The sequence below is a fragment of the Ictidomys tridecemlineatus genome, chromosome 10, assembly GCF_052094955.1.
Source record: "Ictidomys tridecemlineatus isolate mIctTri1 chromosome 10, mIctTri1.hap1, whole genome shotgun sequence".
Classification (NCBI taxonomy): Eukaryota; Metazoa; Chordata; class Mammalia; order Rodentia; family Sciuridae; genus Ictidomys; species Ictidomys tridecemlineatus.
Genome location: NC_135486.1, coordinates 134,924,583 through 134,943,838, shown reverse-complemented (window position 1 = coordinate 134,943,838; position 19,256 = coordinate 134,924,583). Strand labels below are relative to the sequence as shown.

The 19,256-nt window shown below is 45.6% G+C and overlaps 1 protein-coding gene across 2 annotated transcripts in view; it reads left to right on the top strand.

The window, feature by feature from the left end:
* Positions 1–19,256, top strand: part of Shisa9 (shisa family member 9) — a 244,615-nt gene that overhangs the window by 25,236 nt on the left and 200,123 nt on the right. The window lies entirely within an intron of this gene.

Genomic DNA, 19,256 nt, shown 5'->3' with positions numbered 1-19,256 from the left:
CAGAGAAAACATTAAAGAGACATTATTTGAGATAAATCCAGGAGGAACTAAGTGATGTGATGGGACAAAGAATGAGAAGGTTTATTTCAATTAATTGATAATTAAGGTGAGACCCAAGGATGAATGAGAAGAAATTGATCTAAGGAAGAGAAGGGAGAAATGTAATTATATGCAGAAAAACAGGATGTGCAAAGGTCCTGAGACAGGAAAGTACTTCATCATGCTGGGGAAACAAAGAAATCCCAGTGGAGCTAGAGCCTGGCAAGGAAGGGGAAGAGGTTATATAAATAAATGTGAAGGGATGCTGTTAAAAGCAAGAACAAAGTAAGATGATAATTATAAACTGTAGCTATAATTTTTGAATTGCTAGGCACTGTGTTAGGTGCTTAAATATATTTTTCTTGGGTCTCAGTGCTTGATCTGACCATCCAGTATTGCTTTCCAGCAGGCATCACACTGAACACCAGTCCTTTGAAATGTTCTGCAAAATTAGAGTTCCCTGGACAAATCAATTAAAGACTCTTAGAATGAATGTAATAAAACCATTTATAAGTGTGTTTATTTCAGTATTTTACAAATTGATATATCTATTAGACATCTTGTGTAACAATTATTGATGTAGAGGGGAAATAATATTCTGGAAAGCAGACTTTGAAGAATGCTTCTGGATTAATGCTTACCTGGCCCTGCTTAATCACATTTTCTAGTGGTAAACTTATTATGTCCCAAGGCAATCCATTCTGTTTTCAGGCAGACTTCATCGACAGGGAGTTTGCTGATGTCCATTCTAATGTTATCAGTCGAACTGCTTAGAACAGCCTGCCAAAGGAAGCAAAAGTCAAAGCCTTTAATAATTATATTTCCTTTCCTTTCTGCACTCTACTCTCTCCCATCCTTCAAGGCTCAGGGTTAATAGTCTGTATCAGGATGTTTTGGTTACAAGCAACAGAAATCAAGTCTGTCAAATTTAAGCAGAAAGGGAACTCTGGAGGGATATGGTTTGGTTCCTAAAACTTAAGGGACATCTGAATGTCCCAGAGTGGGATGACAGGGACCCAGACAGCCCTAACCAGGGTTTTGCCGGCACTCCCTGATGATATGAATCCTTCCAACGTTTTTCGGTTGTGTTCACTCAAATTTAACATCCTAGGGAGAGTCCGGTTGGTCCACCTTGGGTCACATGTTCAACCTTTGGCTAGGGAGGGCACACGGGCACTTTGATCGGCAGCCCCACCAAGTCGGCCACACCTAATGAGAGAAAGGAAATCTCCACAATGAGACTAAGATGCCGGGGAGAAGCAGTCAGGAGAGGGTTCTGGGAATTTAGAAAGGGAAACAGTCAAATCTCCAAAGAGCCAAACAGATCCCCTCTCCTTCCTGGCCTCTTCTCCTCCCGGATTGCATATGCCTTGCTGTCTGCCCGAGTCATTTCCATACTGCTTAATTCTACAACATGGGGATGCTCTCTGCATTGTTTTCTTGCCCTGTGGCTTGGCTCCTGCGGTGCTCTTTAACTGCGGGGGGTGTGTTTGCCTTGTGTCTCCAGTTAGGCATGATAATAAAATCTATAGACGATTTCCAGCAGAAATTGGCATTCATAGTCATGGGGAGGGAAAATCAGGTAATTAGCAGGGAAGTATGAGATGGATAAAGTATGGAGGGAGGGAGGTGGGAGTAGACACAGGGCCATGGAGAAGCATGCTTGCAGCGGGCTGCTGTGGCACGTGGAAAGAGCCAGCCTTGCTTGACCGGAGGAGCTGTGGTCAGGATCCAGGAGTGAGGAGGCCGACTGCCTGGGAGACTAGGTGGAGAAATTCAGATCCGCGCCTCTGGGAGCCCTGGAGCTGTGCCTTCTGCTACCACTTACAACAGGTGTTCGCTTGGGTTCTTGGGCTGATGTGTGAGAAGACCTTTAAGACAATTGTGGGGGTGGGGAGCACTCCAGCAACTTCAAACAAGGTTGCCACTACCTACCCATGAGGTCTTTGTTCCAGCCCTTCGCCAAAGCCTTTCGAGGGTTGCTAGGAAACGGGGGATGCTTGAGCAGTTGGGATCGGATGATGATCATTGCCATGGTTGGAGGAGGAACCGGGTTGGTTCGGTGCCATGTTCTCTTACCTTACTATGGAATGCAGCGAGGCACCAGCGCCTGGGAGTTATGCGAATTCAACTCTGGGATCTCGGAACAGGGCTTGGGGGCGGGGAGCAAGAGTGCGAGGGTAACATAAATAATGTGAGTATTTCTGTCCCCCCTTCCACACAATGAGCAGATGCTGAAAGTGAGATGGAGAATGAGTCTGCTTTTGCCTCAGACAGATTCACTTCCCACGAGCTTCTCCCGAGTGTGATTCTAGCATTTAAAGATATGCATTTTTCATATAACTTGGCCCCTAAACACAAGCCAGTTACATCATCTGGTGCTCAACCAGAGAAACAGCCACCGTGGGTAATCTTGGCTGAACATGACTGTAGCGGCTCCCGCTGGCCTCAGGTCTCTGCACAGGCAGGACTCCAGCGTCCTGTTCCATGCGATCCCTCCTTGGTGCAGAAGATGTTGCCCCATGACTCCTGCCTGCTTACAGCCCTGCCAGTTCCTTGGCAGAGCAGGAGCTAGGTGGAAGGCACTGGGGCAAGCCTACTGTCCCCTACTCCTGTGCTGTCTCTTGAGGTTACAACTGGAACCTTGGGCAGAAGACACCTCCAGGTGCCTTCAGATAACCATTCCCCATGATCTACAGCTCAACTCCCTGCTCCATTCAACCCACTCTGCCTTAAGCTCATGTATTCTGGAGTTTACAAATTGAGTTTTAGGTGGTTTGTGGAGCTTGGAACTTCTCAGGACGGCTTAGCCTTTGACTCACAGTCTGTCCATTACTTAAAATACATCTTTAAACATTAATGTATGTATCTATCTGAATAGGTCACTGGGTACATGGAGGAAGAAAAGGCACAGTAAAGGGTGTGAGCAAATGCCACCTCCTCTGGTTCCCCAGTTCTCCTCCTTGGAGTCAACCAAGGGATGAAGTTTATTGTCTATTCTCCCAAAGATATTCTATGCATTTATTAACATCTATGAACCTTTATTGCTGTGGCGCTGGGTTTGGAACCCAGGGCCTTGCACGTGCTAGGCAAGCACTTGACCAATGAGCTACGCCAGCCCCCACGTCGGGATGCTTCTGCACCTTGCTGATTTTGTGTGGTGGTGGGTGCGTTCGTGCACTTGGGCTGGTTGTCATAACAAAGAAGCACAGACTGGGCGACTTAACAGAAATGTATTTTTCACAATTCAGGAGGCTGGGAAGCCAAGATCAAGGTGTTGGCAAGGTTGGTGACTAGTGGGGCCTCTGTTCTTGGCTTCTTGCTGTGTCTTCAAACAGTGGGAGAGAGCTCTCTTCTTACCAGCCCTCTTGGCTTAGGGCTCCACCCTTGTGTCCCCATTTAACCCTTATCACCTCCTCCCAGGTCCCTTTTCCAACAGAGCTGCATCAGGGGCTTGGGGCCCAACATACAGACTCGGATGGGGACATTTTCAGTTTATAACAGCAGATGATGGGGATTGTTCCCTATCGATATGCCTAGACAGGGATGCACCTTTTGCCCATCCTGTGGGCTGTGGAGTGATCCTGGATGTGGCTTTAGAAGGTGATGGTTGTAGGATCCAGAGAGGTGGCTCCTAACCCTTGATGGCCTTGAGGAGCACATGGAGACCTTGGCAGTGGCCTCACTGTCTCCTAGGTAAGCCGACGCCATGCTTAGAGTGGGGAGAGCGGCCCTCAAGAACGAGTGGCTTCTTTTCCAGAGTGAGAGAGGGACTCCGAGTCAGGAGGAGGAGCCCCCAACCCACCCGTGGAAGGGGCAGAGGGAAGCCATCCTGTTCCCGTCTGCATAGCTTTGGTCTGTCAGTTCTTAGTGTTCTAGAAGCTCAGCACCTAGGGACACTGAGGCCATGGTGGGCAGTCGGTGCCCTCTCCTTTCCTACTACATAAATCTCCGCCTCCTGAGACTCGAGGCACAGCTCAGTGTGTCATCAGCCTGTCCTCTTCCCAGCTCTCAGGGCTCTTCCTCAGTGCTGGGCTCATTTCTGCTCTAAGTCAGCCTGCGGCTATTCACTCTCAATAGCCCCTTCTCATTCTGCCTTTTGATTTTGCCCAGCTCATCATCTTTGATTCTGATGTTTGTGGTATAGTTCAACGTTCATGGGAGTGTCCCACTTTTCCCTGTAACCACATTGCAAGCTCCTTGAGGGCAGTAGTCACACCTACCTGTCCCCCACCGTCTCTAGACGTCCTCTGATCCTGGTAAGCTTGGGGATGGACAGTCAGTGAGGTCACACATGCAGATGCTGTTTGGGGAAAGATTAAAAAAAAAATCCAAGGAAATGGTTTCTTTTGGATATCCCTGGTTACACCACTAGTTTTCCTTTGCAGGGCTTCTTGTCAGTGACCACAAGCCTGGTAGGCACTGGCCACATTATACAGTTGCCCCTCCGTATCCTTGGAGATGGAATCCAGGACCCCTTGCCGACGCCACAACCCATGGATGCTCAAGTCCTTCTGTGCGATATCATTGTGTTTCCATAGAACATATGCATATCCGCCTGTTTACTTTAAATCATCTCTAGAGTACTTAGAATACCTAATGTGATGCAAATGCTATGTAAGTAGTTCCGACACTACATTGCTTAGGGAATAATGGCAAGAAAACCCCATCTGTATGTTTTCAGCACAGGTACAACTTCCCCCTCCAAAATATTTTGAGCCTGCATTTGATTGAGTGTGTGTATGAAGAACTTGTGGACATGGAGGGCCAACTGTACTTGGAATGGGATCCTACAGTCGAATAAGAAGTGCCATTTATTGGGCATAAACTATAGCTCCCACTGACCATTCAAGCCAACCCCAGGGAAACATGCTTCGGGGAGTTTTTACTGATCCAAGTGCTATTGGGATTTGAACTCCCAAATCTGCCTCGCTGGTGTTTTCTCAAGACTATCAGGTTTTCTGAGCCTTCCTCCTCCACCTCTTGCATCCCCCTGCCTTAACAGCCTTATTCAGTGAACATCTCACAGGGTCCTAATCTGTGGGTTTGGCCCCTTTGTGTGACCTTGGGAAAGGCACGCGACCTTTCCTTTTTCCCTTAGGAAATGATGTTACCATCCAGGGTCTTAGATCACTGTGCAAACGAGATGAAATAATGCATGGAAAACCGTTGGCAGAGCTCCTGGGGTCACAAAAACAAACAGATCGAAGTGAACAAACACGAGGCCTCTCCGTCCTGGTGCTTCAATGATAATATTTCGCTTTAAACCTGCCCTTGTCGGGGCCACCCACGTGAGGCATGTGGTTGGAACGGGTCTTGTGGAAGCATCACCGCTCCAAGACAAGTTTCGGGGCAGAGTGGCAACATTTTTCCTTTGTCAGGACAGGTTGCTGGGAGCAATCTGTTATTTGGGCTGGAGCCATTTGAGAGCTTCAGTGCCGTTGACAGCCCGATGGTAGCATGAGCTCCTAACAGCTTCAATTAATCATGGAGACGGGAGGTGAAGAAGGCGGGCACTCTCGAGGCCAGCCCCGACATCGGCGGGGACTATGTCAGGATCTTTTAGGTTCCAGTGACAGAAACCTAATGAAGACAAAAGGAGGACTTCCGTGGGTCACATGGGACTCGTAGGCACAAGTGCATCTCAACAGTTGTTCTCAAGGCTTCCTCTTTGTCTCTCCATCTCTGGATTTTGGGGCTTCTCTGGGTTTAATTTCAGACTCTTCTCTGCTGCTCATCATTCTAAAGGAAGAATGTCCCAAGTCTCTTGAATTTCTCTCCTTACTAAGGGGGAGTGGATCATGCCGAAGTTGGGATGAATGAAATAGAATGAGGTTAGTACGAAAGAGAAGGAAAGAGCAGAGAAGGGCTGGGAATGAGTAGCAGTTTCTGGAATGTTCCAGGGTGGGGAGAACCCTCAGAAACAAGCACATTTAGACCACTTTGCCTCTCCCGAAATCCACCAGAATCAAGTTGGTGGATCCCCTCAGGGCTGGTGCCTCCGCAAGCATCCGTAGCAGAGTCTGTAAACAGCAGTCCTACAAATCCTATTACCGGATTCACCGAAGAATGTCAATCAATGAGAATACCATCCTCTGACTTGCTCAGTAATTCCTTCTACAAAGCCCCCCATTGTGCTTTGAGAAGCGTGTCCTGGGGAAAAGCTTCTCCTCAGGAGCTTGAACGTTCTCAGTTCATGCATAATGACAATAATGTGATTGACCAACTTTTTTCCACTTTATCTACCGCCAAGAGCGTGGACCCACATCTCCTGCTCCCTGCTTTCCACTTGTCTCTCCTCTTGGCACATGCTCTGTACTGTGTCAGGATCTTTTAGGTTCCAATGACAGAAACCTAATGGAGACAAAAGGAGGAACTTAGAGGGTCCTGTCAGACTCGAAGGCACAACTGGATCTCAATACTTGTTCTTAAGGATCTGTATTTGTCTCTTCATCTCTAGATTTTTGGGGCCTCTCTTGCCTTAATTTTCAGACTCTTTCTGTGCTAGCATGATGGCAACCCATGATCCCAGCCCAGGATTGTTCTTAGTGCTCAACCCCAAAGAAGGAGTGAACACATTACCCTATAGATTTGGCAAAAACCTTACAGAGATCTGTGATTGGTCTATAATAGGTCACATGCCTATGCCTGGACCAATCACTCTGACCAGGGAAGGGGTGCTCTGATTGGTTAGTCAGGGGTCAGGTGTCCAATGTTGTATGTGGGTGAAGCAAACTCCTTCCAAATCTCACAGGTGGAGCTGGATCATTATGCAACAGGGAGGCTTGTCCACCAGAAGACACAAGCAGGTGCATAAAATTTAAAGAGGACATCTTCAGGGAAGAGATTCTAAACAGACAGCAACCAGGAGGAAAAAAAAAACCCATACACCTTTGTACCAATTTATATTTTCCCTGTTTGGGGTATATGATTGTGTATCTTTTACTTGCTGCCTCAAATTCTTAGTGAAATGAGATGGAATAAATCAATGTTAAGATGTGTAAACTGACCGAATCAACAAATCAATACATCTCTCCTTACAAGAGGAGGGTGGGGTCGATTAGAGATAATAGGCAGCCAACCGAGCATCACATTGAGCCTTGGGATGTGCAGGAGATAAGCAGTGGGTATCCTGTGGACAAGGTTACAGCCAAGGCCTCCACTCCCTTATGGGCATGCCCACGGAAAAACACCTGTCCCTTGTAGGTATCGACGGGGCTCTTGGGAGGCAGATATCATTTTTGAGATTCATAATGAAAGCTAAGAGGCAGATGCTAGTTCAGGGGTCACATCTTGAAATTCTTGATTTACTTGTTTGCCATCATTCTATTAGTAGGGTTTTCAACTTCAGCAGTACTGCTGTCTTGGGCTGGCTAATTTTTTTTGCTGAGGGTGGCTGTCCTGTGTACTGCAGGGGGGACATCAGCACCCTTGGTCCTACCCGCTAGACGCCAGTAGTGCCCTCCTCTGGTTGCAACATCTCCAAACGCCTCCAGTCATTGTCAAATATCCCTAAAGGGTGTGAGGTTGTCCTGGTTCAATCACCGTTCTGTTCCAGTGTGGCTTCTGAGAGGTGTTACTTCCTGCGACAGGGCCCCTGTTCAGCCCAACTGCCTAGCACACAGTCTGGCACTTTGTAGAGGTTCAATAAATTTTTATTCACTAAATGAACAGATCCCTTTTGAACTCCTATTTCTAGGCTGTCTTGACCACTAGGCAGCTGTGTGTGTGTGTGTGTGTGTGTGTGTGTGTGTGTATTTATATATATTTTTTAGTAGAACTGAAAATTTAAAAATATTGCTTTAAGTCTTGCTCTCTCAGGTGTAGACGAGCAATTTAGTGCTCGCTTTTGGCATTATTATTAATATGATCACTTCCTCCCTGGACTATTGCTGAGCCCAAAGCCATGAGTTATTTTTAAAAAACGTTTCTGTGATGCCAGGTACGTAACCAAAATGTTACACACAGAGGTGAGCATTCTACCCCTGAGCTACACCCCAGCTCGCCATGAGTTATCTTGTATCCCGTGTTAAGCTTCCAAGTTTGAACTAAAAATCTCTGCTGTCTCTTGAGCTGCAGGGAAGGGCCTGGACTAAAATAGTTGGAGAATGGGATGTCAGCAACAGGCACAGAGGTTTGAGAGAATTTTGGAAGGTAGTACTCTGTGAAATGACCCTGGCATGGGCTTTTCTTAGGGCGCAAAGTCTCTGGCTACAAGGTGGTCTGGAATTGCAGTGTTTTCTCACACACCCTTCATACCTCAATATGGCTGTTTGGAAACCAATAAGAAGTGTTTCAGTGTCCATGTGCCTGCAGGACTGTGTTGGTTTGACCCCCACCTCCCCAAGCAGAACCTACAACAAGGATTTGAGGAAAAATGCTTTATTTGGGAGGCGAGCCCAAGGAAGTGCTATTTGGTAGCTTGAGGCAAGATAGGACCATAAAGGGTGTGTTATCAGGTGAGTTACACCTCGGCACACCTGAGCTCAGTCCTGGGGGACTCTGGGGGCCAGGGGCTGCTTCTAAGGGCACGAACTCTCTGGCACCTCTGTTTGCCTTGTGTGGAGTCCACATGTTATTTTAGCCGGAGAAGAAGGTTTCCAGGCCCAGAGTCCCCTGTGTCTGCAGCTGGTGGCCTTGGGGATCGAAGTGGTGCAGAAGGGATATTGGCAGAGCACAGGCAGAGTCTGCTTCGCAACCTTGAGTGGACGGGGCCACGGGTACTCCTCGCCTGCAGTGCACAGGCAGGCACCTTGCAGATAAGACTGTCCCATCCCGAGTGCCAGCAGGCGTCTTTCTAGAATCATGATGGGTGGGAATGGATACTTCCTGTGTCCTTTGGAAGAGGGAACTCTTTCTTAGTTTTATTTTATTTATAAGAACAATAATTATTTTTTCCTGATTATAGATATAATAGATGCCCCTTGTAGAAAATATGAAAGGTACAAGAAGAAAAAATCATGAGGTACACACATGGTGTAGCATTTTCTTTTAATTTTGTCCCTAGGCAGTAGAAGTAATGGTTCCAAAAGTAAGGGTTAAAGTCAGTCTTGGGATCACATTAAGATTCTGCCACTTACTAGCTATATGGTTTGAATAAGTTAGATAACCTTTTTGGGTCTTAATTTCCTAACATGGGAATAATAATAATATCTTATAGGGGTTTTTTTTGAGAATTAATCAAAATGCTACACAGAGATTGCCTGATTTATAGTAAGGGCTCATTAAATATGATATATACAAATTCATTTCTTTTGAAAAATGAGAATAATACTAACCATCTTCATAAATTAAAATTATAATATCCTCTTATGTAAACTGATTTCTTTTGTGGATGTTATTTAGAATTAGGTCATTTGCCTGCACTGTTGTGTTAAACCTTATCATCCACATTCTTTTAAACTGGTGCCTAATTTCCTATTGAATGCTGTTGTATTTAATGCTACATATCAAAGAAAGCCCACCATCTTAGCCTCTTTTCTGCTGCTATAACAAAAAATCACTAACTGGGTAATTAAAGTCTTTCCTTTCCTTTTTTTTTCTGAGTTGAGATGGGAAGCTCACTATCGAGGTCTGGGTCCAAGTGCTGGCTCTGTTGAGGGCCCCCTTAAGGCATCATCACAAGATGTGACCTGGTACATCACATGGTGAGAGCAAGAGAGCATGCAGACTTGGATCTTTGCTTCCTCTGATAAAGCCACTACTCTCATCTGACTTCCTCTGAATCTAGTTCTTTTAAGAGGACTCACCTCCAAATATCACGAACACATGACTAGTAAGAAGATCTAACATGAATTTGGGGACACCTTCAAACCATAGTACCCACTTAAGGGCTTAAAACAACAATAGTTTATTCACTTGCATGGTCTCTATGGATCAAGAGTTGGGGTGTGGCTTAGCTGGGTAGCTCTGGCTCAGAATTTCTGTGAGGTTGCAGCCAGGCTGTCAGTTGGGGTGACCATCTTCTAACAGTTTGGAGCTGGAGGCTCCACTTCCATTACTCTTGGTGATGGTGGGAACTCCAGGACATGAGACTCATGGGGGCATCTTGGGGGCTGGTTTCCACACACTCCTGGGAAGTCAACAGGTGCCCATTAAACATCTGTTGAATGAATAAATGAGCAGCTGTGGGGCAGCACTGCTGTGTGCCTGTTGCTGGACATTCAGGTTATTTCTGGGCCGCAAGAATCTTTGGTCCACGGGAGGGGGTCTGAATGGGGAGTTAGACTGCTCAAAGCTCGTGATAAGGCATGGTTCTTCCATCTTAGAGTCCCTTGTGTCATGAAAAGCAGAAGGCTGAAGGAATGTGGGTGAAAATACGTACAGCAAAGTGCTAGAAAAACAAAGTCCCCTAAATACAATGTGTTCAGAGCAGAACCAGCCAACTAGTAAGAAGACCTGACAACAATGTATTTTTGTAGCATCTGGTTGTTGCAAGGACCTTTGACCTTTGTATTAGTCATGACAACAACTTCCAAAGGTGAGCCATTGCTGCTCACATTTGTAAACAGGTGACTGGGACACTCTCTGATTCTAGGTGTCCTAACTTACAAATGGGGTAATAATAGGAACTCCCTAATAGTGGCCCTGTACTGTAGGCTGAGTGTGCCCCTTCCAAATTTGAATGTTGAAAACCAACCCCCAGTGTGATGGTATTAACAGATGAGGCCTTTGAGAGGTGCTTGAGGTAGGTGAGGTCATAAGGGTGGGGCCTGCATACATGGATTAGTGCTCTTAGGAAAGAGACCCCCACAGAGCTCCCCAGTTCTTTCTACCAAGTGAAGTTACAGCAAAATTGGATGTCTGAGTCAGGGAGAGGGCCCTCCTCAGATGCTAATCTGCTAGCAACTTTGGTCTTTGACTCCCAGCCTCTAAAACTATCAGGGATAAAGTTTGTTGCTTATAAGCTACCCAGGCCATGGTATTTTTGTTATAGCATCCTGAATGGACTAAGATATAATGTGAGGATGCTGGGGTAACTTCAGCTTGAGAACAGGGGAACTTTGGAGGATAAATTGTACCATCAAGTTGGTCCTGACTTGAGGTGAGTGACTAGCCTTGTACCTTTGTGTCAGTCAGTCACATGGCAGGGAATAGGGGCAAAATAACCTTCTAGGCATGCTCCCAAGAGCCTAGGTGGAGGGGACAGCTGTGAGCTGTTAGCAGCCAACATTCTTAGGAGCTGGGGAAGGGATCTGAACAGGGCAGTCAATATGGGAAAAATAGGACTCTGGGCCAGAGGTTAGCAATCTAGAGCCCATGGGTCAATTCCTGCTTGCCCTGTTTTGTAAATAAAGTTTTATTAGACCACAAGCATACCTACTGGTCCTCACTCGCCTATGGCTGTTTGGGCCACAGCAGAAGAATGAATCATTGGGACAGAGACCATGTGGCCTTCAAAAGCTAAAATATTTACAATCTAGTCTCTAATGAAACAGTGTCCCAGCATCTGCTCTAGAGAGGGGTTCGGTGTCATCTGGGGTGATTTCATCCTAGAGGTAACTTTCCCTCTGGGGCTTGGAGGAATGGCGAAGACGAGGTTAGAGGCGACAAGCTGGAAGAGTCGCAGGGGCTGCTGAGTGAGTGCAGGCAGAGGGGCAGCAAGCGCACCTGGGAGGGAGGTGAGGCGCAGGGCGCCAGGAACTTCTCTCCAAGGAGAGCGTGGTTATCTGGGACAGTGCGTTCAAGTGAAGAGGTCCTCTCCAGGCTCATTTCCAGGGAAGAATTCCATTTACAAACCCTTGATCAGAGGAGCGCGTGGTCCGGGGCGTGCTAAACGCAAGTGCATTCGAACATAATTATATGGAGCAGCTCTAAACAAGTCTGGACACTTAAGATAAAGATGTAGAGCACCCACTCTGTCCTCGCAGCAGCAGCGGAAGGAGAAGAAGCTATCTCGGTGCTCGGTGCTGGGGAGCCAGAGCTCGAGTTCATTCAGCACGGGCAGATGTCACATGCTGGCTTCTGGGGACATCCGGGCGGTGGCTCTTGAAATCCATGGACTATTTTTGTCAAAGGAGAATTCAGTTTTAAATATTCGATGCCTTTAGGATAACTCATCTATCACTGGGCCAATTTAAGTCTCATTAATCACATGAAGGAAAGAACTCCCTGCCCCCTCAGAGCTATTAGCGTACAGCTGTGCAATGGGGGCCCGGTTCCCCTGAGAAATGGAGCTCCAACGGTATAATTATACAGAGATGGGAGCAAGAGTGGTCCCCCAGAGAAGGGACGGTTCTTTGACTGAACACTGCCAATCGTGGGTTCTGCTGCTGAGCCTGGGGCAACCTGAATGGCGAGGGTTTGGGACATGATGATGGGAATCTGTGGACCGCGCATGAGGAGGGAAGGGTAGGTAAAGACCGAGGTCTTTGGGGTCGGTATCCTGTACCGATTGATCTACCTGTGGAGTCTTCTGTTGGAAACCTCTGTTGTGTATCAGGCAGTGTACTAAGCACTTGAAGCACAAATCCTCACTCAATCCTCCTAAAAACTCTACGAGATGTCATTGTTCTTTTTATAGATGCAGAAACGGGTGTTTAAAGATGTCAAGGCATTTGCCCAGGGTCATAACACTTGAAGGTGATGGAGCTAGGTTTTGAAGCCTGGTTTGACTGTTTCCAAACCAAAGCAAGCTCTTTCACTATCATATGACAAAGTATTCAAGAGAAGCCAAATTTCACCAGTAAAAAAAAAGTCATATCTCAGAAAAAAGGAAAATATAGCATAGTAGGAAGTAGAAAAAATTAAGCAACCATTAATTTCTATTGTTGATAATTTGTGGTAGGTTGTATTTCTGCCTCAGTCTGTTTGGGTTGTTATAACCTAACATAACTGGGTGGCTTATAAATAACGGAAATTTATTTCTCAAAATTCTGGAGGCTCAGAAGTCCAATATCAGCAGAGTATCAGCAGATCCGGTGCCTGGGAAAGGCTGGCTTTCCCATAGATTATGTCTTCTCACTGTGCCTTCATGTGGTAGAAGGGGCAAACACACTCCTTCAGGCTTGTTTTATAGGGGACACTAATCCTGTTCACAAGAGCTCTGCTTTCTTCCTCTCTATTCACCTTCCCAAGACCTCACCCCTTAATACCATCACTTTGGAGCTAGAATTTCAACATCAAGTTTGGGAGGACACAACCATTCTGACCTTAGCAATAGCCACTCAGGACTTTTTACAACACTCATACTTGAAAAACCCACATTCACAGTACGTTTTTGTCTTATTTTCCCCAACGAACACAAACCATAAGCACTGAGTTGCTAGTACATGCTTGTGTAACTGTGATTCTAAGTAACTCTATACTGTGTTCTCCTATCACTGTACATACTCATCTTTTTTTTTTTAATCTTTAAAATGTAGATAATATTTCTCACTTTCACACTTTATGATAAGATAGTCATTGCTAACTGTGTAATGGGTGATAAATACATATGTGTCCCTTGAATCCCTGTGTTAAGACGAGTTCCCTAGAAGCAGAGCTCAGATGGGGATTCTTGGGCAAAACATTTCTCACAGGAGTGCTCTCAGGAGAGCACAGGAAGGGAGCGATGGTAGCAGGAGGAGGGAAGGAGCAAGGGGGAAGACTGTGAGCTCCACTGAGCCAGCCACATCCCGATCCCTGGGGACTCTGCAGCATGCATCACACCGCGGAGGTTGTTCATGCAGGAGGCCACGGGGTTGGCCTTTTATATTTCCATGTCAGCAGTCATTGGCTGTGGGTTTCTCCTGTGGAGAGGGCTGTAAAATCTCTGGATGATGCACCTTATATTCAGTCAAAGAAGACTGCCGAGAATGGCCCTTTTCAATATGGCGGCCCACACCCACACATAGCTGTTAAGCAGTTGACATGTGGACGGTCTGAATGGTGATGATTGAAAATTCAAAATACACATCCAATTTTGAAGGCTTGGGATGAAAACATCAGTGTCAGCATCATCCCTGATATTTAAAAATTGATTACATGTTGGAATAATAATACCTTGAACCTGCTGGGTGAAGTAAAACATAATATTAAAATTAACCTCACTTGTCTTTTCAATTCAAATTTTTGACATGGCTGCTTGAGAATTTGAAATACGTGGTGGTCACTGTATCTCTGTTGGACAACAGTGCTGTAGAAGAAGTGACGAGAGCTTCTTCTATAAAAGGCCAGAGGGTAAATGTAGACTCTGCAGACCCCAAGGTCTTTGTTGTACTCACTCAGCTCTGAAGCTATGGAGGGGAGGCGGCCATAGGTAAGGCGTATATGAACAGGCACTGTGTGTTCCAGGAAAACTTTGTCCACAGAAACAGGTGGGGGCTAGACTTAGCCCGTGAGCCATAGTTTGCAACCCCTGTTCTAGAAAATAATTCAGAGAACTGTGAGCTTCCAGTGCTCCATTGGCCAGAGTGGTAGTAGTGAAGGGGTAAATTGATCTGGCAAAGGAATCGAGGAGAGGCACTCATAATTCATCCTCTGTATTCCAATTTCTGTCCTGGTTTAGGGCAGAATTCTTTTTTTTCCTGATGATTTTCCTCACTTTACCCCTGACCACTAGATACTTTGGGAAGTTCTGGGGTGGAGGGTATCTTCACTTTGGGGAACTTGGACGTTGAAACTCTCCTTCACCAGAGGTAAAGATGGAGAAGTATGCAGAAGAAGGGAAAACAAAGCCAAACATTTACTTCCTTCTCAGAATGGGAGGGGAGGAACATATGTGTGTCAGTATGGCGTCTGAGATGCTACTTGGTATTCTGAAGGTCTGTGCAACGGGTCCACCCTGCAAGGTGGAGGAGAGGCTTGGAGACTTTGGGGATTGTTTTTAAATGACATACCCCCCACCCCCCAGCTTTTGCTAACACAAACATAAACATGGAGTTTTTCAGTTGAGAGCAATTAACATAGAATGCCTTAGGCCAGGAAATAATTAATACAAAATCCAGGGGAAACTGCAGCTCTGCAGTTCAGGTTTTCTCAAGATGGAATTGATCCATCAAAATGATTCTTTGGGCTCCAGAGAACTGTCTGTGACCTGTTTAGGCCGGACTCACATCTCTCCGCTGGGCCTGAGCATCTCCACAGCAGCCTCGTGGCTCTCTTTCTCCTTGTATTTGCTGAGAAAGTCCCAGAGGGCCCTGGAAATGATGTGGTTGGTTTCTCCAGATTCTACCCATTGGCACGTTGGGATGGTTTCCTCTGTCTTCAGGGCCCGCTTATCAAAATCCTCCTGTTCTTTCAGGTCAGAATGCACATCTCCTTCCTTCCTGTCCTCTCTTCCTTTCACAGATGCTTACCAAACACCTACTATGTGCTGAGCCTGTTTTAGGCTCTGTGTATAAGCCAGTGCACCTGTCGGGATTGCCAGATGGTGGCCGGTGCTCAGGCACAGGCGTTCTTCTCCTTCTCAGTTTGGTTCACTCTGTGGCCGTTGCTTCCCAGTTTCCTTGCCTAGTGATGCCACTGACTACAGTCTTCTTACCATTACTGGTGCACATCACACCTCAGAGACCTACTCATCCAGTTTTGGGCAGATGTGCACCTCTGAATGTCTGTTTCCCCTCGAGTGCTGGGCTGGGAGGGGAAGGACTGTATTCCTAGAAACTAACTCAGGTTCCGAAGACCCTGAGTCTGCTTTTCCTCAGGGTTTTATGTCTTATTTATTACAGGACCACAGGACAAACAATTGTATCTGTGTATTGTATCCCATTACTAAAGTTGTATGGACATGTAAAACTTTACATACATACACACAAACCATATGTGCATGTGTGTGTGTGTATACATATACACACACACATACTATTTAGATAAACCAAAAAGATGGAATCAAAAGTAGCCTTTAATCTTCTCATTTAGGGATTAAATACTGACAAAATGTTATTCTAAAGTGGTAACCCCCCATTATAAACAAAATCATACTATAAATGCTTTTTTTTTGGTTATGATCATTTACAGCTTTTGCCTCTCCAGTTATGGCTTCAAACTTCTTTCTACAACCTTCAAACTTCTTTCTACGACCAGTTATTGGAGACAAAATTTATGACAGATTGCCTCGGTCTGCTCAGACCGTGCTTTAGTCTGCTTGAGCCACTGTAACAAGATACTGTAGGTTGGATGCTTTACAGAAACAGACGTGACTTCTAGTTCTGGAGGCTAGAAGACTGAGATCTGGGTGCCAGTGTGCCATCTTCAAGCTGCAGATAACTGACTTCTCAGTGTTCCCACGTGAGAAGCGAGGTCTCCCGTGCCTTGGATAAGAACATTAATCCCCTTTACAATCGCTCCATCTTTATGACCTCATCCAATCTCAGTTACCTCCCCAAGGCCCCACCTCCAAATGTGTCACACGGTGGGGTAGGGTTTCAACATACAAATTTAGGGAGACAAACATTCAGTCCGTAACAGGCTGGTATAATAAAATACTGCAGACTGAGTGGCAGAAACAGCAGACATCTGTTTCTCACAGTTCTGGAGGCTGGAAGTCCAAGGTCAAGGTGAAGCTGATTCATTTCCCTGGTGAGGGCTTTCTTCCTGGTTGCAGACAATTTCTTACTGAGTCTTCCTGTAGTTGGAGAGAGAGCTCTGGTCTTTCTCCCTTTTCTCACAAGGACACTAAGCCCATCATGGGGACTGCACTCTTGTGACCTCACTTAAACCTAGTTACCACCAAAGTCCACATCCAAACCTCATCACGTTAAGGGTTAAGGCTTTAACATATGAATTTTGTGGGGTGGGGTGCTACCTTCAGTCTATGATATGCATGAAAGCAGAGTCTCTTTGGTTGAAACATAATTTATTGAACTGAAATTCTGCCTAGTTGCTTTGTCTTCTTGTCCAAATTGGCTCCTAAATCAACTCTGTGGATTGTGCAGGTTTCCAAGGAGCACCATGTACAAAATGTTTCTCACCTAACATTATTTTAAATGGCGGTATGACATTTCATTGCATGGCTGTATGCCATGGATTTATCCAGTCCCCTATTGTTGGACATCTAGACTTCTTTCCATTTCTTTTTTTTTTTTCACTATTCTAAATAAAATTAGAATGGGCTTTCTGGTACTTCCAGCCTTGTGTACACTCATGATGAGCTTCTTCAGGTGAAATCTTAGAAGTAAAAATGCTGTTTGATTCCTGACTTGTGAATTGCCCTCAAGCCTAAACTTTTGTTTGGAAGCCAGAGGAAGTTTGCATGGCCTTGGTTCAGGGCTGTGTGCATCAGGAGCAATATGTGTTTCTAGAAGACACTGGCTGTTGCACGCTCTGTTATCAGAACAACAACCGACTTTCCCCAAGTCTGGGTTGGCAAAACAATGATGCCATCTTGTGTCTGAAATAACCTTTTCCTATTTTCAAAGCACTTTTTGTCTGTTGTCCCACAGTCTGTATGAGATCAGTTGAATGAGTATGTCTTGTATCAGTCAGCTATTATGGCAATAATGCTGCATAACAAACAGCTCCCCCCATCTCAGCACTTTACACCAACAAACATAACAATTGTTCCTTGGTATCCATGGGGGATTGGTTAGAGGACACTCCAAGGATATCAAAATGCATGAATTCAAGTCCCTTATATAAAATTATGTAATATTTGAATATAACCCGCACACATCCTTCTGCATACTTTAAATAGTCTCCAGATTGCTTATGATTCCAAATATAATATAAATGGTATGTAAATTGTTGCTATGTTCTATTATTTAGGGTAAATGGATGAGGAAAAAGTCTAGTACAATTTTTTTTCCAATATTTTTGATTGAAGTTGTCTGAATCGAGGGTTCATAAATGGTCGATACAGAGGGATGACTGTGTTTTTCTTTCTCCTCTGGAAGTTGGCCCTGATTTGGCTTCTCTCAGCTGGGCCAATGTGGCCGGGAACAGTGTGTCAGGGGTATTGTGACAGCTGATAATGTCAGAAAGAATCCATGGTCAAGACCTTGAAGGCCACGGTGAAAGCTTTGAATCATATATTTATTGCAATGGGAAAGAATTGAAGGATTTTATGTCAGGAAGGGCCCACGGTCTGATTTGTGACTTAAGAGCTTCTTTGGACTTGTTTGTTTAGTGGTGGATTTCCTGTGACTGTTTATAATAGATATCCCATAAACATTTTATTGGGTTAATAACAAACCTCATTCCAAAGCAAGCAATAGAGTGCATGACCTGGATGTCATTCCTGTGCAAGGTGCACGTGAGCTGGGCTGTTTATTCATTTTTTCTCATTGAGACAGCATCTACCAGGTGCTCCCTCAGGTGTGTCTGGGGAAGGCTGAGGCTTTGCAGACTCTCTGGAGACCTCAGATGGACCCTCCACTGTCCTATTCTGAGGAGGAGAAAAAACCTCCAGGAAGCTGGGGTGTAAGTGGGGCTTGGACTCCTGGGAGGTTAGGTCCCCTCCACTGGGGTTAAACAACCAGGGTGGCGGGAGACCGCCACTGTTAGAGCTGGAACAGCCTCACTTCGTCTTCTCATTGAGCTCCATTGAGGAGAAGAGAAACCCGAGGCACGGTGGGTGCTCAAGGTGACCCCATCCAGCAGTGTCAGAGACAGGAAGACCTCAGACCACTCAATACCCCATCCTGTGGCCTTTTGTACCCCACGCCTTGCCCTGCTCACCCTCAAGCAAAAAAATTCAACACTCAAGATACAAATTTGTGGGGAAGAAAATAAAGGCATTTGTTTTGAATCAAAAATGCTTCTCCTAAGATTAAAGACCAACCACATAGAGATAGTTGACATTGAAAATGAACCGTTTCCTCCATAGGAATTATTCTTCGAATCATATAGTACTTGGGACCACATATTTATGGAACCTATGAAGAAGTGCATTGAAAATAGGTCCAAATGGGCCTCACTTTCCCTGGGTTCATTTGCCGGGTGTGCCCTTTTGGCATATGGCCCTGATCTTGTGAAGCCTTGAACTCTCGTTACATTTTCTTATGTAAACGTGTTATCTCTAGCTGGACTGCAAGCAGCGATTGTTCTCGCTTTATCAATCTCTTTCCCTCTTTCGCCTCATCTAGCATAGTGCCAGGTGCAGGAAGTTCATTGTTGGTCCTTCCTTCTCCTCCCTGACCTGTCCCCACTCTCCCCTTCCTCTACTCTCTGTTTTCTTTCTCATTCTATCTTCCCTTCTTCTCTCCCACCCCTACCTCCTCCCCTCCTTCCTTCCCTCCCACTCCTTTCCTCCCTTCTACAAAGTGCTGAGTACTTTGTAGGCATTGGGGATTCAGTGA